The 18,707-nt window shown below is 38.4% G+C and overlaps 1 protein-coding gene across 1 annotated transcript in view; it reads left to right on the forward strand.

The window, feature by feature from the left end:
• The first annotated feature begins 1,203 nt into the window (after window positions 1-1,203).
• LOC139121592 (arg8-vasotocin receptor-like) overlaps window positions 1,204-18,707 on the forward strand; it is a 170,866-nt gene continuing 153,362 nt past the window's right edge. Inside the window, exon 1 of the mRNA XM_070686629.1 lies at window positions 1,204-1,314. The gene's annotated coding sequence lies outside the window, so the exon portion shown is untranslated. The remainder of the gene's footprint in view (window positions 1,315-18,707) is intronic.

Consider the following 18,707-nt stretch of genomic DNA (forward strand, 5'->3'; position numbering starts at 1 on the left):
ATGTATGTATGTATGTATGTATGTATGTATGTATGTATGTATGTATGTATGTATGTATGTATGTATGTATGTATGTATGTATGTATGTATGTATGTATGTATGTATGTATGTATGTATGTATGTATGTATGTATGTATGTATGTATGTATGTATGTATGTACACGACTGGCCCATATATTCATTAATAAGGAACATTATCTTTAGGGCTATAATGCGATGCACTATTTATCTATATTTTTGAATACATATTCCAATAATCAACGGGCAATAATTCCAAACATAAAAGCGGCAGGCTCATCTGATATTATTGTAGTCCTAGTAAAACCCAGATGCCGTCAATATAGTGAATCGTGGGTAATCCACTACAATGTACATGTAAATGTTAAATGTGAACAATGACACGAGTGTAACATCTACACCATTGGTGCATTTGTAATCATAGTGTTTTATCATAGTTTGTTGAAAGAGATGGGCGCATATTTGTTATAAAAGAAATGTAACATCTGAAGGCTCTACATGAATCCCGAAGGAATTAACAGTTTGAATTAATGCCAGAAAATAAAAAAAATCTGCTGGCCAGTAAGCAGTTTATTTTTAATTGACTACTGGTACGTCATTCCGTCTGTTCAATGTTTGGAGCAGGTTGGCATAATTGCAGGTAAAGTTCAAGATACCCCATTTCGGGGCAGCCCATCAATGCGAATATCTGTCGCAAGCTTTGAAGATCATTCGGGCTGTAGAGTGAGACATGAAAGTAAATCGCACCCAACAAGCAACGAATCACATTCAACTGTTTTTTCGACGCAATAAAATAAAACTTTAGATGCAACGGCTGACCCGCCATTGTGAAAAAGGTTTTCATGGATTACGTGTATCGTCCACTATCCTTCGATCCATGGCTATAAAATCAAGCCAACATTTGAGATTTTCAGTGGTAAAATCGCATTTCCTCTTAGTACGGTGTCAGTCTGGGCGTAATTCCTACTCCCATGTATAAAGAAATATGGAATAACTTTGTGTTGTATGAGGGATCCTTTGTCCTATATACACACTAGGATGAACATGAAAAAAACCCATTTGATTATTTATTCGAGTGAAAATGCTTTCGCGCTTTCCTAATGCGACCAGCGGCCAGATTTTCCTCACATTATGTTGACGTCATCAACTCATGTGACGCACCTAAACGTGTTATTTCACCGTGGCGAGTTTATCGATGTCGTACAGACGATTTTTTGGATGAGTCCCAGAGTACAGAACAAACAGCGAGCCATCAGAATCTATTGGGCATACTGGACTGACGATTCTCAACCAAGGTAAGTTGTTTTAATCCTGGAACCGATACATGTTCTTCGGTGGGAATTTTCACAGATTATAGATGTGTTTTGAGAGAGAGAGAGAGAGAGAGAGAGAGAGAGAGAGAGAGAGAGAGAGAGAGAGAGAGAGAGAGAGAGAGAGAGAGAGAGAGAGGGGAGTTCAATGTGTTATTCTATTCACAGTAAATAGCATTCAATCTCACTGATAACGCGACGCCTTTCGTTTCGGTCTTCCTATACTTGTGAAATAACGAAAATTCATAAACTCCCATACAGTACAAAAAAGCTAATCATTAGTCGGCTAAAAGAGAAACACATTACACCACCTCTACAACTTACAGTAGCTCTCATTCACAGGCGGATTCAATTTAAACATTCTTTATTACCTTTAATGCGAAGTTATTAGTGGCCACTCATCATACAATTAGGACGAATCGCTAATAATGCATGCTACTTGCAGATCTCAATCTACTGCGGTGCGACTTAATTATATCAGCCTGTTGGCAACATGAGTTTCATGGGTAATGGGGCTTCTCCGATCCTTGCCCCAATTTTGACGAACGTCTCCTCATCTAAAATCCGAATGGCTCACTCCATGATTTTTTTACACAAATTATTACCTATTATATACCTTTTTTTAATTGATAAATCATTAAATAATCGTACCTATTACCCACAATATCATTTAACTCCTTTTCAGTTTTAATAACACGATTGGAAGTAATTTGGGATAATTGGATTTTCATATTTTTTAAATATCTCACAATCGTTAGGTGCCAGATAGTTGAATGTTGCAATAATACAAATTACTCATAAAAACAAGTGTGTAATGTAAAAAAGAAAGCAGATGAGATTACATTTGTAGATTAAATCGGCATTACTTCACCATCCAATTATCCCAAATTAGTTCCAATCGTGTTTTATTAGAATTTTAGTAAAAAGCCATAATTCTTTTAATTTTAGCTACTTCTGAAATCAATTCATTGTTGTGACTCGACCATGAATATATAACGATGGGTGTAGAACTGGACACACTGCAAAGCCCTTAAGTGATGCAATGTGTAGGCCTACAGTATTATTATACTTGTGTAGAAATAGCATATACATATTCGCACACACGTTATCTTCCTTTGCTGGCGAATCAGATACTCAACAGCCGACAGTAACTCGAAGAGTATCTCTCTAAAGTAAGATCTCGGTCAATAACATGGCAAAACTCTGATATTTAACTCAGAACTATCCGGCTGTAAGTTCTTATCTATATCGGCGTGTTTTATAAATGATTCTGTGCAGCATTGTTTTGATTGTAGGAAACTCCTCAAATGATGAAAAGCCTTAAGGGGAGATTTCAGTGGCGAGGTGTATCATGCGCAGTTTTGATTGGTTTGGTCTTCCGATCGTCACGTTCGTCGCATAGAGAAAGCAACGCCGTGATATCGAGTGATCATACCAGTTGAGCATCCCGCTTTCAGAAAGGAAATTGACCGAAAAAAACGTGGGTTCGAGCAGATCACGTGATCAACGGTCGTGTAATTAGCCGCAGAGTGTGCGCTCTTATTTCATCCGGGCTCAGCTAAAACATCGATCACATTCCTATCAGTTTTACGGATGTGTGAATCAGACAACGATCACAGCACCTTCGACACCTCATGGATTTGTAAATCACGGAAAAGGTTTGCTCTCTCTTGCGTATTTTTACTCACAAAACTCGTGTTTAAGTATTTATGATATACATTCCTTTACCCTTTTACAACCTTGCAGATATTAATATGCTACTAGTACTCCTAACAGCGGAGTAAAAATGGACAAAATTGCACATCAAAGATAAATGTACCTGTAATCACGGATAACCTCACTGATGTTTTATGACAATGCAAACACTTTATATACTTTGATTCTTACAGTCTATATTTATTACTCGTCTCCATAGCAACACGTTTTTCGCGATCGTACTCTACGTGAGCTTTCACTCGTGATAAGAAAGTAGACACTTAACGATGCAAAAAAGTAGCTTCGTCTTTTATTTGTTTCGGATAGATACTGAAATTGATATTGGCGCAAGTCAGCGGTTGCTTCGAGTGCCCCCCCCGACCGTCTTTTTGTAGTAGTAGTAGTAGCAGTGGTAGTAGTAGTACCAGTTGTTGTTGTTATTGTTGTTGTTGTTGATGTTGTTTGTCATTATGACTTGCAACTTCATGAGTTGCCTATAGCCCAATGGGCTTATAAGTCATCCTTCAATTAACGTATACAGTACAGGTAAAAAAGATAAAATATACAAACGAGTCAGCGAGAGTAAGATACAGGCAATGGTATCAAATGTACAAAACCTCTTTTCATTTGTAAAATGCTGCAAACAGCCTAACTGGCACAGAAAACAGGTATTTATTTAGATGTATTTTTGATTGATGTACGTATCCCGAAACGTGTACAGAGTTGTTCCAAGGTCGAACATAACATGGCATTCATCCTGTACATCATCTTTTACATCATTCTCATAAAAAATCTACAGATAACCTCCCTGTCTCTTTGAATAATACTAAATTTATATCAAGGTATCTGGTCATCCAAGTCGACGTGAAGAAAGTGCCGCTACCGTCCATGATTTTCATGTAAAAATATCGTGAGAATGTCTCTCGACGATGACCGTTGGCATGACAACGGGCACTGTGAACACAACTTGATCAGTGACAACTTGAGTTATTCTGTGATCACCTAAACGGGAACAACAAAACTGAAAAAAAACCCTGTAATTACATTTGGTAATTCGGTGAACATAAAAAAAGAAAGTTTAGCCCTCTAACACGGAGTCGCCACAGGGTGCCATTTTATTTATTAACAAAGTTTATAGGTAACTTTGATATACTAGGGATTAAATGGGTGTCATTTAAAATTGAATGACGCTTCCATGCATGATTAATACCCAAAATGAAAAACGTATCGCATCTATGCGCTTATTGAATAACCTTATATGCGATGAAACGCTTCATGAGTTTAAAGTTCTTCTCGCTGCAACTTCTGACACATTTTCAATTATTTCGTGTTTGCAATATACAGTTTCTTGTTCTATCCGAATGAGATGTCAAAATAATGTCTAGCTTGTCAGGACAGTCTGTACACGGGCAATATCCAAATGTTATTCTTGACTTTCGAATTTTAGTCCGGAGAAGAATTCGTTTTGTCAACAATAATAATCTTGTACTCAGTGTGTTTTGGTTGCATGGCTAACCTTTCGTGTTTCGGCATACTGAGGGGAAGAGATTAGGAATATATAATGGCTCCATGAAACAACCAGATGTGAAGTGAATGTGCTCACGTTGTTTACAACAGGTTCATTACAAAGTAGTACGCTTCACAGAGCAATCAGATATCTGTCAGATATGTAGCAGCTTTCCATCAACTTTCGCACAGTACTCTCGGAGTTAAGATTTTTATCAGATCAATATTTGGTGTTACGTGCAGAGAAAACGAACAAAAGGGTGAACTCAGCAGTTAACGTTTAAACAAAATTTATTACGAAAATAAAACTAATTGCTAAGTCAGGGATAGAGTACAAGCTTTAAAAGTGTACAGACTACTTATCCAGCTGGGACGGCAGAGCTCCAGTCTCAGAGTTGTAACAGTCAGTCGGATGAATGAACAGTCCTTCGGCTTGCAGGCTTGTAGTTGCACAAAGTCCACAGTATAAATCCAGCGTTGGCAGTGAAGGTCTTGAAAAGTCTTGAGAATGACTACTGCTGGAGTTTAGTAACACACAAGAGACACGATCCCAAAAGTCTGACTGGAAGCTGTGCACGTCCCTTTTATAAAGGCATATAAGAACAATCTAGAACTTTTATTGACATGCTAATTACTGTTCTAAAATTATCTCCCTTACACAACTAATCAACTTTCCAGAACATTCCAAACATGACTAATTGAATTCAAGGTTGTGAGGTCATCAAGGGCAGTGACCTTGAGAATGTTCTAGACTAATTGAACTCAGGTCATGACGAGTGTGGGGTAAATGACCTACATGACACACCCCCTCTTCAAAAAAAGAAAATTTTTCAAAGAAAAATCTTTCTTTTACAAATGTAATCTTGAAAAGGATTTAAGTACTCAAATTTTGTTTTACTCTAAAGTAAAATTTCTTGAAAGTGAACAACAATAAACTCTAAATACGAGAGAGACAGTCTGCAATTAAATAGTCTCTGCCTTTGATATGTCTAATGTCAAGATTAAACTCCTGTAACATTAAACTCCATCTTAGCAATCTCTGATTTTTGCCTTTAAATTTCTGCAGAAAAACAAGAGGGTTGTGATCAATATAAACCACTATTGGCTGATTTGAAGAAGTAACATAAACTTCAAAATGCTGTAAAGCTACTATCAAAGATAAACACTCTTTTTCAATTGTAGAGTAGTTTCTCTGAGATTTGTTAAGTTTGTGTGAAAAGTAGCAAACAGGATGTCCCATGACTATCTTCTTGCAATTTGTTGTTGGAAAACTTGAAATGGCACTGAATTTGGCATAAAGTATGCACGGCAAAGTCCGGTTATTTTTACTGAGTTCGATAAAGTCATTGTTCGGCAAATACTTGGCTTCCTCCTGGAGATATTCCGCTTTCGCAGGATTCAGTCCGTCTGGATGTTGTTCCACTGGATTACTGTCGCAGACATCTTCGTTGTGGTAGATGATGTTTGTCCTCGTTGGAACATCTTGGAACAAATGTTCATGGATTGGTTCTTTCAGCTGTTGTTGGTGTTCTGGCTGGAGGTGTGCCAACTTTGTAGACTCCAGCTTCTCCAGGATTTCTGAGTTCTGAAGCTTGACCGAGCCCAGCTTTGAGTTTAGAGTATTTTCACTCAAGTCAGTTTCAGTATCACTATCTTCATAATGGCCAGAACTGACGGTACTGACAGGCTGAGTTATAGTAGGATTATCCCTATCCAAATATGGCTTAAGCATATTTATGTGACATAGCTGTTTTTGTTTTCGCCTGTCAGTGTTATTATGATGTAATTTAAATCACTCAATTTCTTATCAATTAGGTATGGCCCAAAGTAACGAGCATGGAGTGGTTTGCCAGGAACCGGAAGTAGAACAAGAACTTTTTGACCTGGTTCAAACTTCCGTTTTGAGGTGTTTTTATCGTATTTGGTTTTCATTGACTGCTGAGATGACTCAAGATTTTCTCTGGCTAATTCACATGCTTTAGAGAGTTTTGTACGAAAATCTGACACATATTGCAAAATATTCAGACAATCATCATCGTCTGATAGGAATTTCTCTTTAACGAGCTTGAGTGGGCCACGGACTGTATGTCCAAATACAAGCTCAAATGGGCTAAAACCAAGAGACTCCTGAATTGACTCTCTAACAGCAAAGAGCAGAAAATGAATTTCTTCATCCCACTGCTTCTCTGTGTCAAAACAGTAGGTCCTAATCATGTTTTTCAAAGTTTGATGAAATCGCTCAAGAGCACCCTGACTTTCTGGATGATAGGCGGATGACCTATACTGTTTAATGCCTAGCTGATCCATTACTTGTTGAAAAATACCAGACAAAGTTGGAGCCTTGATCGGACTGGACACATTTAGGGAGGCCAAATAAAGTGAAAAATTTGACTAAAGCTCTCACTATAGTCTTTGTCTTTATATTTCTCAGTGGTATGGCTTCGGGGAACTGAGTTGATGTACACATAATTGTCAACATGTACTCATTTCCTGATCTTGTTTTTGGTAGGGGCCCAACACAGTCTATTAGTATCCTACTAAATGGTTCTTGAAATGCAGGAATTGGCTGTAAAGGGGCCTTTGGAATGGTCTGATTTGGCTTTCCTACCATTTGACATGTGTGACAAGTTTTACAGAAATGTGTTACATCCTGCCTGAGATTAGGCCAATAAAAGTGACTGAGAATTTTATGATAAGTTTTCCTGACTCCTAAGTGACCAGCCCAGGGGGTTTCATGGGCCAGGCGCAATATTTCAGCACGATAGGGCTTTGGAACCACAATTTGATGTTTTATAGCCCAATCGTCATCAACCAAAACGTCTGGAGGTCTCCATTTACGCATGAGAATACCAGATTTTGTATAATAGGAAACAGAGCTATCTGAAGTTTTACCTTCATCATCTACCCTGTCAAACAAAGACAAAATATCTGGGTCTTTGTGTTGTTCTGCAATGAGATTTGATCTAGAAAATGTCTGACTTTGGTCAGCAGAAGTTTTACTGGAAGTTTCAAATCCACGAGGGATAACGGAATGATCCGTGTCAAACACCTGACTGAGAAAGGTGTCATTTAAGTCAACATCTGTGACATTATTTTTGAGAGTATTTTGATTCTCGGAAGTTTTCTTTGACATGGCTCGAGTAATGGCACATGAAGGAAATAAATCGGGTATCTCTTGTTCAATTGCTCTGGATCCTGATCTAAACTAGGATTATCAGTCACAAGTGGATTAGTAATGACCTTGTCCCCAGCAAGGTCGTTTCCAAGAAGAAGGTGAATCCCTTCAAAAGGCAAAAAAGGCCTAATACCTAAAGTCACAGGTCCAGAAACAAAGTCCGAAGACAAATAGACATTATGGAGAGGAACAGGAATAAAGTCATTGCAATCTACCCCTTAATAAGAACTTTAGAACCTGAAAATGACTTTTCAGAAAACGGCAGGGTATCTGCCAACAAAAGAGACTGGGAAGCCCCGGTATCTCTTAAATTTTGACAGGGGTAGCAGAAGAGAAATCACTAGAAAGTGATATAAAACCATTATGAATAAATGGCTCGAAAATACCCATAATGCTATCTTGAGAAGAATTGACCTTGACCTCATTAATTGGGATAAGAGGGGTTTAACCTCAGAAAATGTGTTGCACACATTATTAGACTCTAATTGAGTTGATGAAGAAATAAAGCCGGTGGGCTTAGATCCACTTTGACCACTTTGACCTTCACGTTTTCTTTTCAATTTGAAACAATCTGACATTAAATGCCGTCTTTCTTACAATAATTACAAGAAAGTGTACCAAACTGTTTGTCAGAAGGAGATTGAGACTTGGGATCTGATGATGTGGGAGTGTTACTTGAACTGTGTGAACTGCTGTCATTTGATTTCCTACTCTCCTTTGAGAAATTCTTGGATGAAAAGGAGGAGTTAAATTTACCTGCATTGTTTCTGTATGAAAAGGACTGGGATGGTTTGCTGAGAAATGAAGATTTGTGGGTCAATGAATAATCATCGGCCAAACGTGCAGCAACCTCTAATGTATCTGCCTTTTGTTCATTGATAAACGTCTTGATGTCACTCCGGATGCACCTTTTAAATTCCTCAATCAAAACAAGTTGTCGTAATTTGTCATAATTCTGACTGACCTTTTCAGAAGAACACCAGCGATCAAACAGTTGTTCTTTTGTTCGAGCAAATTCAACATAAGTTTGATCTTTCGCCTTCTCACAATCCCTAAATTTCTGACGGTAAGCTTCAGGCACCAACTCATAGCCCTTGAGAATTAATTCCTTCACAGAATCATAATCTGAAGCCTGCTCTACTGACAACTGAATGTAAATTTCTCTGGCTTTACCCACCAAAGCACTCTGCAAAAGCATAGACCAGGACTCCTTAGGCCAATTCAGACTCTGAGCAATTTCTCAAAATGAAGGAAATATTTATCAACATCCTTTTCTTGGAAAGGGGGAACTAACCTGAAATGCTTAGTGATGTCAAACTTGTCTGAAGGGAAGAATTTTCCTGACTGTCCAAGCTCTAAACGTTTTATTTCTAACTGCAGTCGGTGTTCTGCTAATTCTCTTTCCTTTTCTTTTTCCTCTCTTCTTTCTCCCTTTGTCTTTCTTCCATTTGCAATTCTTTTTCTTTCATTTCCAGTTCCCTCTCTTTCTGTCTTTCTTCCATTTCTAATCTTTCCTGCCTATCTTCTCTCTCTGTCTTTCTTCCATTTGTAATTCTTTCTCTCTCATTTGTAATTCTAGTTTCTTGATCTCCAAATTTGTCTGCATTTCTAATTCTAATTTTCTGAGTTCAGAGGTAGACTCGGGCTCATAATCTTTTAAGGCAGACTCCTCAAAATGGCCTGATTTAACTAAATGTTTTGCAATCTTGAACTGTATTTCCCGCTTGCGCATAGATCTTTGACATCTACTTTAAGGAAATTTGCCAGTGCTATGAGGTTGTCTTTTCTGAGGGAATTAAATGTGTCCTGATCGAGGTCATCCATAAATTCGTCTGGCTTGAATTCCGCCATGATTGAATTTCGCTGAGTTCACAGTGTAAAGTAGTTTTGAAAAGGTAGGCAAAATGTTGTCAAACGGCTCAAAATATTCGTATCCCGGACAAGCCCCCAATTTTGTTACGTGCAGAGAAAACGAACAAAAGGGTGAACTCAGCAGTTAACGTTTAAACAAAATTTATTACGAAAATAAAACTAATTGCTAAGTCAGGGATAGAGTACAAGCTTTAAAAGTGTACAGACTACTTATCTCAGCTGGGACGGCAGAGCTCCAGTCTCAGAGTTGTAACAGTCAGTCGGATGAATGAACAGTCCTTCGGCTTGCAGGCTTGTAGTTGCACAAAGTCCACAGTATAAATCCAGCGTTGGCAGTGAAGGTCTTGAAAAGTCTTGAGAATGACTACTGCTGGAGTTTAGTAACACACAAGAGACACGATCCCAAAAGTCTGACTGGAAGCTGTGCACGTCCTTTTATAAAGGCATATAAGAACAATCTAGAACTTTATTGACATGCTAATTACTGTTCTAAAATTATCTCCCTTACACAACTAATCAACTTTCCAGAACATTCCAAACATGACTAATTGAATTCAAGGTTGTGAGGTCATCAAGGGCAGTGACCTTGAGAATGTTCTAGACTAATTGAACTCAGGTCATGACGAGTGTGGGGTAAATGACCTACATGACAATTTGATGTAGACATTTCGGAGTTATATCACTAATTACAAAAGTCCATTAAATATGCAAATGAGGAGATGATTGACAATGTTCTGAAATTGTCATCAGTGAAAAAGTTTCATGATTTTTTTGCAATATTTCATTATGTATGTCGACACTGTCATTACTGTCTCGATAGAAAACCATTATATGAAAAAAAATATTTCATAACTTCATTATGCAATTAAGCCACACTAACCAAAATGTAATCTCTTCTTGCCATAAGCATTTGGTACCTGTCTACCGAATCTGTCTTGAATCTGTTCAGGCGTTTTTGAGTCATCGTGTAAACAGACAGGCAGACGCACTCATACACACACATACACACACACGGACAGACAGACAGACATCGCTACGACATTAGCTCACATGTGTTAACACGTGAGCTAAAAGCAATGCAAATATTATCAAAGGTTACAACTATGGCCTGTTTAAGTTACAGATTTATGCCGAAGATAGTTATTATGATCGCGAGAGTTAGTTTGACGTAACGTTGCTTTATGAGAAACCATTCGATGACTTTCGTCGCCAATCTAAAACTGCATGCTTGCCAAATTCTAGGCTTTTCATTCTGTGGCTAGTGCTTCTCTGACATTTAGTGCAGGGATGTTGTGTTCGCGCTGTGGTTTACAGAAAAGGCCTTTCATCGCGTTAATATCTGAAGCTCGTTCACTGTTTCAGGGACCTGCGCATCTCTGTCTAATGTCAGAAGTTGCAGTACTTGTGGTAAACAAGTTAAAGCTAAATGTATGCTAACGTCATGTCGACTGTCGCGTTTTTAATCACTTACATTGGTTCGATGTACATCCAATCCCAGGCAAGGCGAGCACTCTTGAGACAGCAGAATTATCAGCTTTCGTCAGTGTCTTGCTGGATATTATACAGATTAAAAATCTAAAATTCGCCATTAAAGCCTCTTAAGTTATTGGAAGAATACTTTGAACTATGTAATTACAGAATTTGGTATAACTTATTCACAACTTCTGGGGCAGAAATTATTTGAAAATGTCGTTTTATGTCTAAATCATTAATTATTCAAATCATATCAGCCAGCACGACGGTAATCTTCTGAGATTCTTGTTGCCTAGCTGGCCGCTAGGGCTTTTTTGCAGAAGCGTCCTCTAGATTCAAAGAGGAGTAATGATACCTTTAATCGTAAAAGCTGGTAAGCTAATAGGTAATGTCATAAGCATGCTGTCCTTAGTGGGTACCCCATGCCTTTGGGATAGCGGGATGTTGTTCACTAGTGATTGTAGAAACTCATTAGAGGAAATGGTTCTCGTAAACTTAGATAATTGGATCGCTAATGAAAAAGACGCTGATTTTTTCCCAATGCTTCGCAGTACTGTAATCACGGTTTTTTTGAGTGTTGAGGTGTCCGCCGTACATTGACAATAACAAGGCCGTGTTTTAAGGGATATAAACCGCTCAGTGATCGCAGCGACGAATACAAAAGAAGAACAATGTCTTTGGAATCAAAGATACAATAGGAACTTCAGTCGACGTAATGATCAGATGGCCAAAGGGTCGCTAATGAAAAAAACTTTCCATTGCTTTGCATTGAGAGAGAGAGAGAGAGAGAGAGAGAGAGAGAGAGAGAGAGAGAGAGAGAGAGAGAGAGAGAGAGAGAGAGAGAGAGAGAGAGAGAGAGAGAGAGAGAGAGAGAGAGAGAGAGAGAGAGAGAGTCTTTTTAATTAGAAATGAATTAGTTTGGGAAACGTGTAGAGACAATATGTTAGTCAGGGGAAGAATGATATCATTTAGATTATACAGATTGGATTTTCGTTCTCAGCTGTAACATTCGAAAATCCCGATGATAAAAAATAAGATACATCAAAGACCCATGTAGCGCCAGATCACAAGAGATATATTTTTTATGAAGTTGGTGTAATGACTAGCAATAAGTAACTATATCGTCGTGTTATGGTGGAAAAGCTGTACCGAACTCTCAAAAGTACACTTCAAATTATTCAAACAGTCGATGGGTCGATTGGAATTCCTGAACCTTCTACAAAACTCATCCTACTCGTCATCATGTTGCCTGATTTGTGCCGCGATGATTACGCTGATACGTCGTTTATGAGCGATCGATAACATCAGCATGCACCTGTGCCAACTAACTTATATGCTAATATTTGCCGCTGGTGAAAGTATAGGGGTGCATGGGTAACTATCCCCTGCCGTGTTGAATAGCCAGCCTCGTTTGAGCCTTCGAAAGGACCCGGAGATGAAGGACAAAGAATTATGAAGACGACCCGTTTTGGTTGTCCGGGCCCTTTGCCGTTCGGAGCGCCAGACCGGCATGGTCTTTGCTTAGGCCATTGGTTGACGCCCGCAACCAGAAATATTCTCATCGACTGTCCGTCCTCTTTCAGTAGTAGCCGTGACACAAGGATATATTTAACATGCGAGTTGCTTGGAATTACATATCGCATCAGAGCTAAGGGGCAAATGTAATTGAGCGACCAATACCATGCCACTCAAGTTGTTTGTTCCACAGTTCCCATTGGAGGATACTGTGTTTGGGACTAGGCAAATTACTGTAGAGTCGCATGCGTATATGAAGTTTTATCATTTTTAAAAATTTCAATCTTATCAGCGATTCCTTAAAGAGCGATATGGCACAGACTTATGATGGACAGACAGCTACAAACCACAAAAGCGTTCGATTCTCTTCGTCGTCGAAACGGAGCTGAATCACAAATAGTGGTGGAAAAAATAATAATGTGAGAGTACAGAAACATGAGACGGTGTGGTTCCTTTTCACAGATCTTTTCTTACCCGTTTTTACTTAACAAGGTCTGACTGCAGTCTCGGGGGTCTCAATCTGCAGTCCCTCGATGGCTCGTTACAGAGACGCCGATGAGCAACGTTGCAGACAGCTATATACAGTAGTACAAATGTTTCACGATATATGTACAATTCTAACAAATAAGCAATATTGATTGCAAACCAGAGAGGGCAAAGGTGATGGTTAATCTGAAAAAAAAAACGCAAGAAGAAACTAATGCCAGCGATGCAAAGGTCATGAGACACTCTGATATTTTTGCCAAATAAGTAATTTGGTGGGTCAATTTTCAGATGGGCTCTGTGAACAGCAATATTAAATAATACCAACGTCTGAAGCGCTTCTAATTTAATAAGCATTATTATTAAATTGAATTATATACACTGGTACTTCGTGTCCGCGAATCCACAATAAAATTACTCTTACACAAGATCGATAGCGTTGGCATCAAATACATAATCATTAAGTTTAATAGAATCCGACTTTTTAAACTGAAGATCAAAGCTTTAAATTTCAGGCAATTAGTCTAACTGTTTTACTTTCTCGTCATGTCCTCCTGTTATTCTAGTTATTTAAAGATCCATTAGCTGTAACTTTGGTCATTTTTTTAATTTGTTTGTTCTGTGTATCATCTGCAGTTTCTGGTTTGAATCTCTGAACCATGGTGAAATTCCTAATATTTAGCTCATAAATATACCCTATATGAGTATAATCTGCATTGTTATTGTTTAACTTTTGTATTCAGGTCCGGACTAGAATACATTTATCAACAATAACAATGGTCATTTCACATACACAGGCTGTGTTGGCAAGCAGGACACCAGGCATTGGTCATGATGATCGGATGATAGTAAAATTCTGTAGTTGATTCATTGAAACAGAGTAGTGAAAAATTAGTCAAAAGTTACAGCTAATGTCCCTTTAAGTAATAAATGCAGCGACGGTATACCACGAGATTTTGACCAGTTCACTACATATGTGCACAAGAGATAGCGAGTGCATATATGGAGCAAACTGGTCAAAATATCGTGGTGTACCCGTGAAGATGGTTCATAGCTATTATATCATAATATTGAATTGAAATTCTGACATGAAACGTCAAAAAGGGAACTTTTTTCTAGCTGAGAGCTCGTGCCTGTTCCAACCGTACTATATTGCGAATACAACAAGGTTAATTTTATGTCTCGACCGATCAGATGGCAGTATTTGCACCATCAATATATTAGAATGATATAATCTATGTTTACCCTATAATTTTGGCTAGCCTTTCCGTAGCTGTATAGGGGTGAGAATATGCAAAAGGCTAATCTGTAAAGAGCGTGTAAATTTCTCATCTTTCATTCATTCATTCATCTTTCAAAGAATGACGCTGGCTGGTGACATTTTTATATTCAAAGCATTCCTTTAGGCAGTGCCTATCGAATGTCCTTATGTGAAGAAGAAGTTTCATGTATCTCCGTAGCAATCATTGCCGGAGTAATTCAGCGTATCGAGCATTTTTGGCTGACATTTGAAACTGTTGTACCGTGGATTGATAGAATCTGAACGGAGTTGAAAAACAACAAAAAAATTTTCTTCAGAGGTTTTACATTTCAAACTTTGTACCGAGCAAACATCACCGGACCAAACTTCATCACGCCCAGAAAGATAGAAGGTCAGATCATGACTAAGTTTTCTTCAAGTTTTGAATCGTGGACACTTTTTGACATTTCATGCAGAATTCACATTATACAGGGCATTGATATAGCGCAGTTCGTGATATTTGACTTCGTAGGTTCCCCTTCAAAGGAACTTTGGAATCGAACACGCGTGAGTTTGAACAAGGCCGGCAATATCGAAAGGTACTGACTGCCATGTCACCATGAGACATTTAAACATCCTACGCAAACGGGAGACAAATCCCGCTGCCTTCATCAACAGCCTGCACACAGCCGTGCAAACCGAGATTCAATTGAAAATGTGCCTGAAATCTAACTTTGCTGATTAGCACACTCTCACTATGTCGAGTTGGTGATTGAGAGATCTTGGAACGCTGCACAGACTTGTTAGTGCCTATCAAGTCACTGCAAACCGACCCCTGTTTGATCAGCAACGCATGCGTAAGTCGAAACACTTAAACCTTCACGCTAAGTAGGAGCTTCCCTCTCTTGATGCAGCATTTCGGGTTCCGACAGGAAATGAAGAAATATCACGAAGCGAGAAGCAGGGCTCTTTTGATGATCTTGTCACCTCGGCAACTTTTACTCTACTCTTTCACGCTATAAGTATCACTCAGTGCCAGGCTTTGCATTTTACATACAGTTTTGTCCGCGAATCCGATATTTAGAACCAGAGCATGTCGTCAACAAAATACACCTTTTATATTTATATGACAAGTCAAGGAGACTTTACAGTTTAAAATGGTTCCAGATGAATGTTTAGCTTGTGATGACTGTATTTTATACATACCTAACAAAACCCTAGTACCATGATAGCTCATTATCATTGACTAGTTGTCCTGATAGTCCTACGGTTATGAGAGTGTGCTCTCTCTAACTGTTTAAAGGAACGAAGTGAATTTTGTTTGATGCAAGATACTTCTTATATTGTTTGACATGTTGAAAGATACTTAATGAATGGGTGACCATGCATATATTCGACCCCGGTTTTAGACACGATACATGAAAACATCGCGAAAATGAATTAATGGTCATGACCATTAATTCATTTTCGTGATGGTTTCATTTAATTTGTCTAAAACTGGGGTCAAATATATGCATGGTCACCCATTCATTAAGGATTTTTCAACATGTCAAGCAATAAAAGAAGTATCTTGCATCAAACAAAATTCATGAAAAAATGGCGACTTTGTCCCTTTATAGCGATGCATGCATTCGAGAGTTCATCTTGAACTTAGAATGATCTGTTGCTGTGTGGACGGCAGTTTGACCTTAGCATGGTTCGAAGGAGACTTTAGGTACACACGTGACATGGCCACCGTTTTAAGGGAGAACGCACCTCGAGGACAGACATTCGGACTCTCAAACTTTTACAATTCTTTTCTGGTGTATCACATGTGGGGGTTCATTTTAAAGCTCTTGGTGAAAGAAAACTTTTCACCGGCTTAGTTTTTCGAAATTCGAAAGTTTTTATTTTTCTCCATAGAGTTAACACAGGGATGGCGGCCATTTTGAATTTCTTATATCGGTAAATCTTGGGTAATTTGTTTCTCTAGTACCAAAATTTGCGCGGTGACCCCCTATTTTTATTCTTGATTTTGAAAGAAAATGATTGAAAGATTAATTGAGGAAAGTTAGAGCAAAAGTTTAAGTCTTTTACTTTCGAGGTGCATACTACCTTAACATATACTGGACTGAACACATGCAGGATCGCTTTATAAAGCTGAAGTGTACTGTATTCCTGAATATCTTCGACTCTGAAACATCAATTCCGAGGGACAAAAAAGAAGCCTCACAGATTTTTATCCCTCTTCAAACAATTACACCGTTACCTTGGTAATTGCATTTGTAAGTCGCATAATAACAAAATTTGATTATTTCATGGCTTGCTTTACCTCGCAATCCAAACACTTCAGACTCAGTCATTGATAATGGCCACCATCCATCGACACATTGAAATGATGCTTGACAAAACCCCTTATTGAAGCCGCACCATTTCTTATAATCCCTCAAGTTGGTGTTAATGCTCTTTGATCACAACGCCGGTGATCGTTTGTTCGTGCTTTTAAAAACGCCACAGTGATTATCTGAACTCACAAGCAGTAAATTTGACAGAGGCGGAAGTCCTAACAGGTGCGTGAGCACGTTTCCCGTCACCTTCAACTTGTCTAATCCGTGCTTCATATGCAAAATGGAGCCACAACAGCAAACGTTTCAATAGCTTTCTTTTTTAAACTTCAATCTACAACTTATGATACAGATGAATTATGATTTTGCCATTTTTTCTTTTCAAATGACACAAACAATGCAGATCACTATGGAAACCGCTCATGTGTAAAACACACAAGAGGGTCTCCAAAGGTATTTCTAAAGCACAAAATAATATATTCAGTGCAAAATAAGTGCAACGCTTTACTGAATGATGACTGAACAAAGGCAAATTTAGGCTGAAATTGGCTTTAACTAGTGTAATTCTCGAAGACAGACATTGAAATTCTGGTACGTTAACATATACCTGTTCATATTACGTGTCAACGCCCTTCCCGTGGTCATCCCAATACAAGAAGTATGTCCACCAAGAAAGTATCTGTATTATAAGATGTAATTGTGATCACAAATTTGCATAAAGTTGCAGATTATTTAAGGTAATTAGTTTCAGAAAAAAAGAAAAACAAACAAACAGAAAAAATAAACAAACAAATAAACGAAAGAAACAGAGAAACAGCTTGCAGAGGGTGAAAATAGTTCGGTGTACCACTGCCATGGTGTTTTAGGAGTCATCGGCTCGTTCTCAACATTTATAGTTGAGTTGACCGGCTCGCACCTGCTTCATCGATCGTCAGGGTCACACAGCTTAATTCAATGTAACGTCATTGATGTATTCAAAATCTGACACAGACAGCATTTAAAAATAGACAGTTTGCTGTATAGTAACTACCGGTTACACTCTCAAACAGATGGCACGGGCAGAACAAACAAAGAACCCAACAGTCAATCCAAGGGATTGACGCTCTGTTTGGCAGATCGAACGTACATTTCGTGGGATAATAAACAGCTAGCTTCCACCTGCCCGTGGATAGGAGTTTTCTTTTCATTGGTGTAGAACTCTGATTGATGATACACAAGATCTGAGTGTGTCTTTGTGGGGGCGGGGGCAGGGGACAGTGTACAGAACGTAGACCTTGACATTCTTTCAATGTCGGCTTATTCGACTCCGAGGCTGAAGCAACGAATATCCCGTCGTGCAACGATAAATTAAATTCTCAAATTCATTTCATATTAACGTTATCATCACACCGCTCCATTCACATAGATATAGACGACATAATTCTTCGTTCGATTCATTGTTCGTGTGGTCAGCTTTCGTAATAACCGTATGAAATATTACCCCTGAAATACCCTTGATGATGGCGTTTTTGGACCAAAATCAAAATTAACTTATCTTCTTGACATGTCTTAGGTGTTGTTGTCTAACATGGGAAGCTAAATAAATGCTTAATCAAACGCCTTTACAATCAAAACTTTGCAAAGTTTATATCCTCTGTGTCAAATGGTTGTAATATTTATTTCCGCTTAAACTATATTTATAGACACCCGATCTCCATCTCATTTACCAGATTTAATAATCAACCAGACTGGTAATCAGTCATAACTATTAGTCATATTTGCTGATTTATAGCACTGACTTTAATCTCGAGAAAATCTCGAAAGCAGACTTGTCAACTCATCCATTCCCCACGTTTTACTTTGAACTATTGAAATATTACAGCTCACGGAACCAGGTGTCAGCTGCAACGAATTCACTCACTGCCAGATGGGACACATTAGCCAAGTGTTAAATGTACCACTGCTATATTCAACATTTAGGTCACGAAGTGATTGTACTTTTTGACCTTATCGTTAGGCTAATAGTGATAGATAAATTGCTGCCCATGCTCAACAATTTCCCCTCTTTTTATTTATAAAGTCTTATCCAACAAAATGATCACATTACAAACAGCAA

Source organism: Ptychodera flava, chromosome 21 (genome assembly GCF_041260155.1).
Source record: "Ptychodera flava strain L36383 chromosome 21, AS_Pfla_20210202, whole genome shotgun sequence".
NCBI classification, from domain to species: Eukaryota; Metazoa; Hemichordata; class Enteropneusta; family Ptychoderidae; genus Ptychodera; species Ptychodera flava.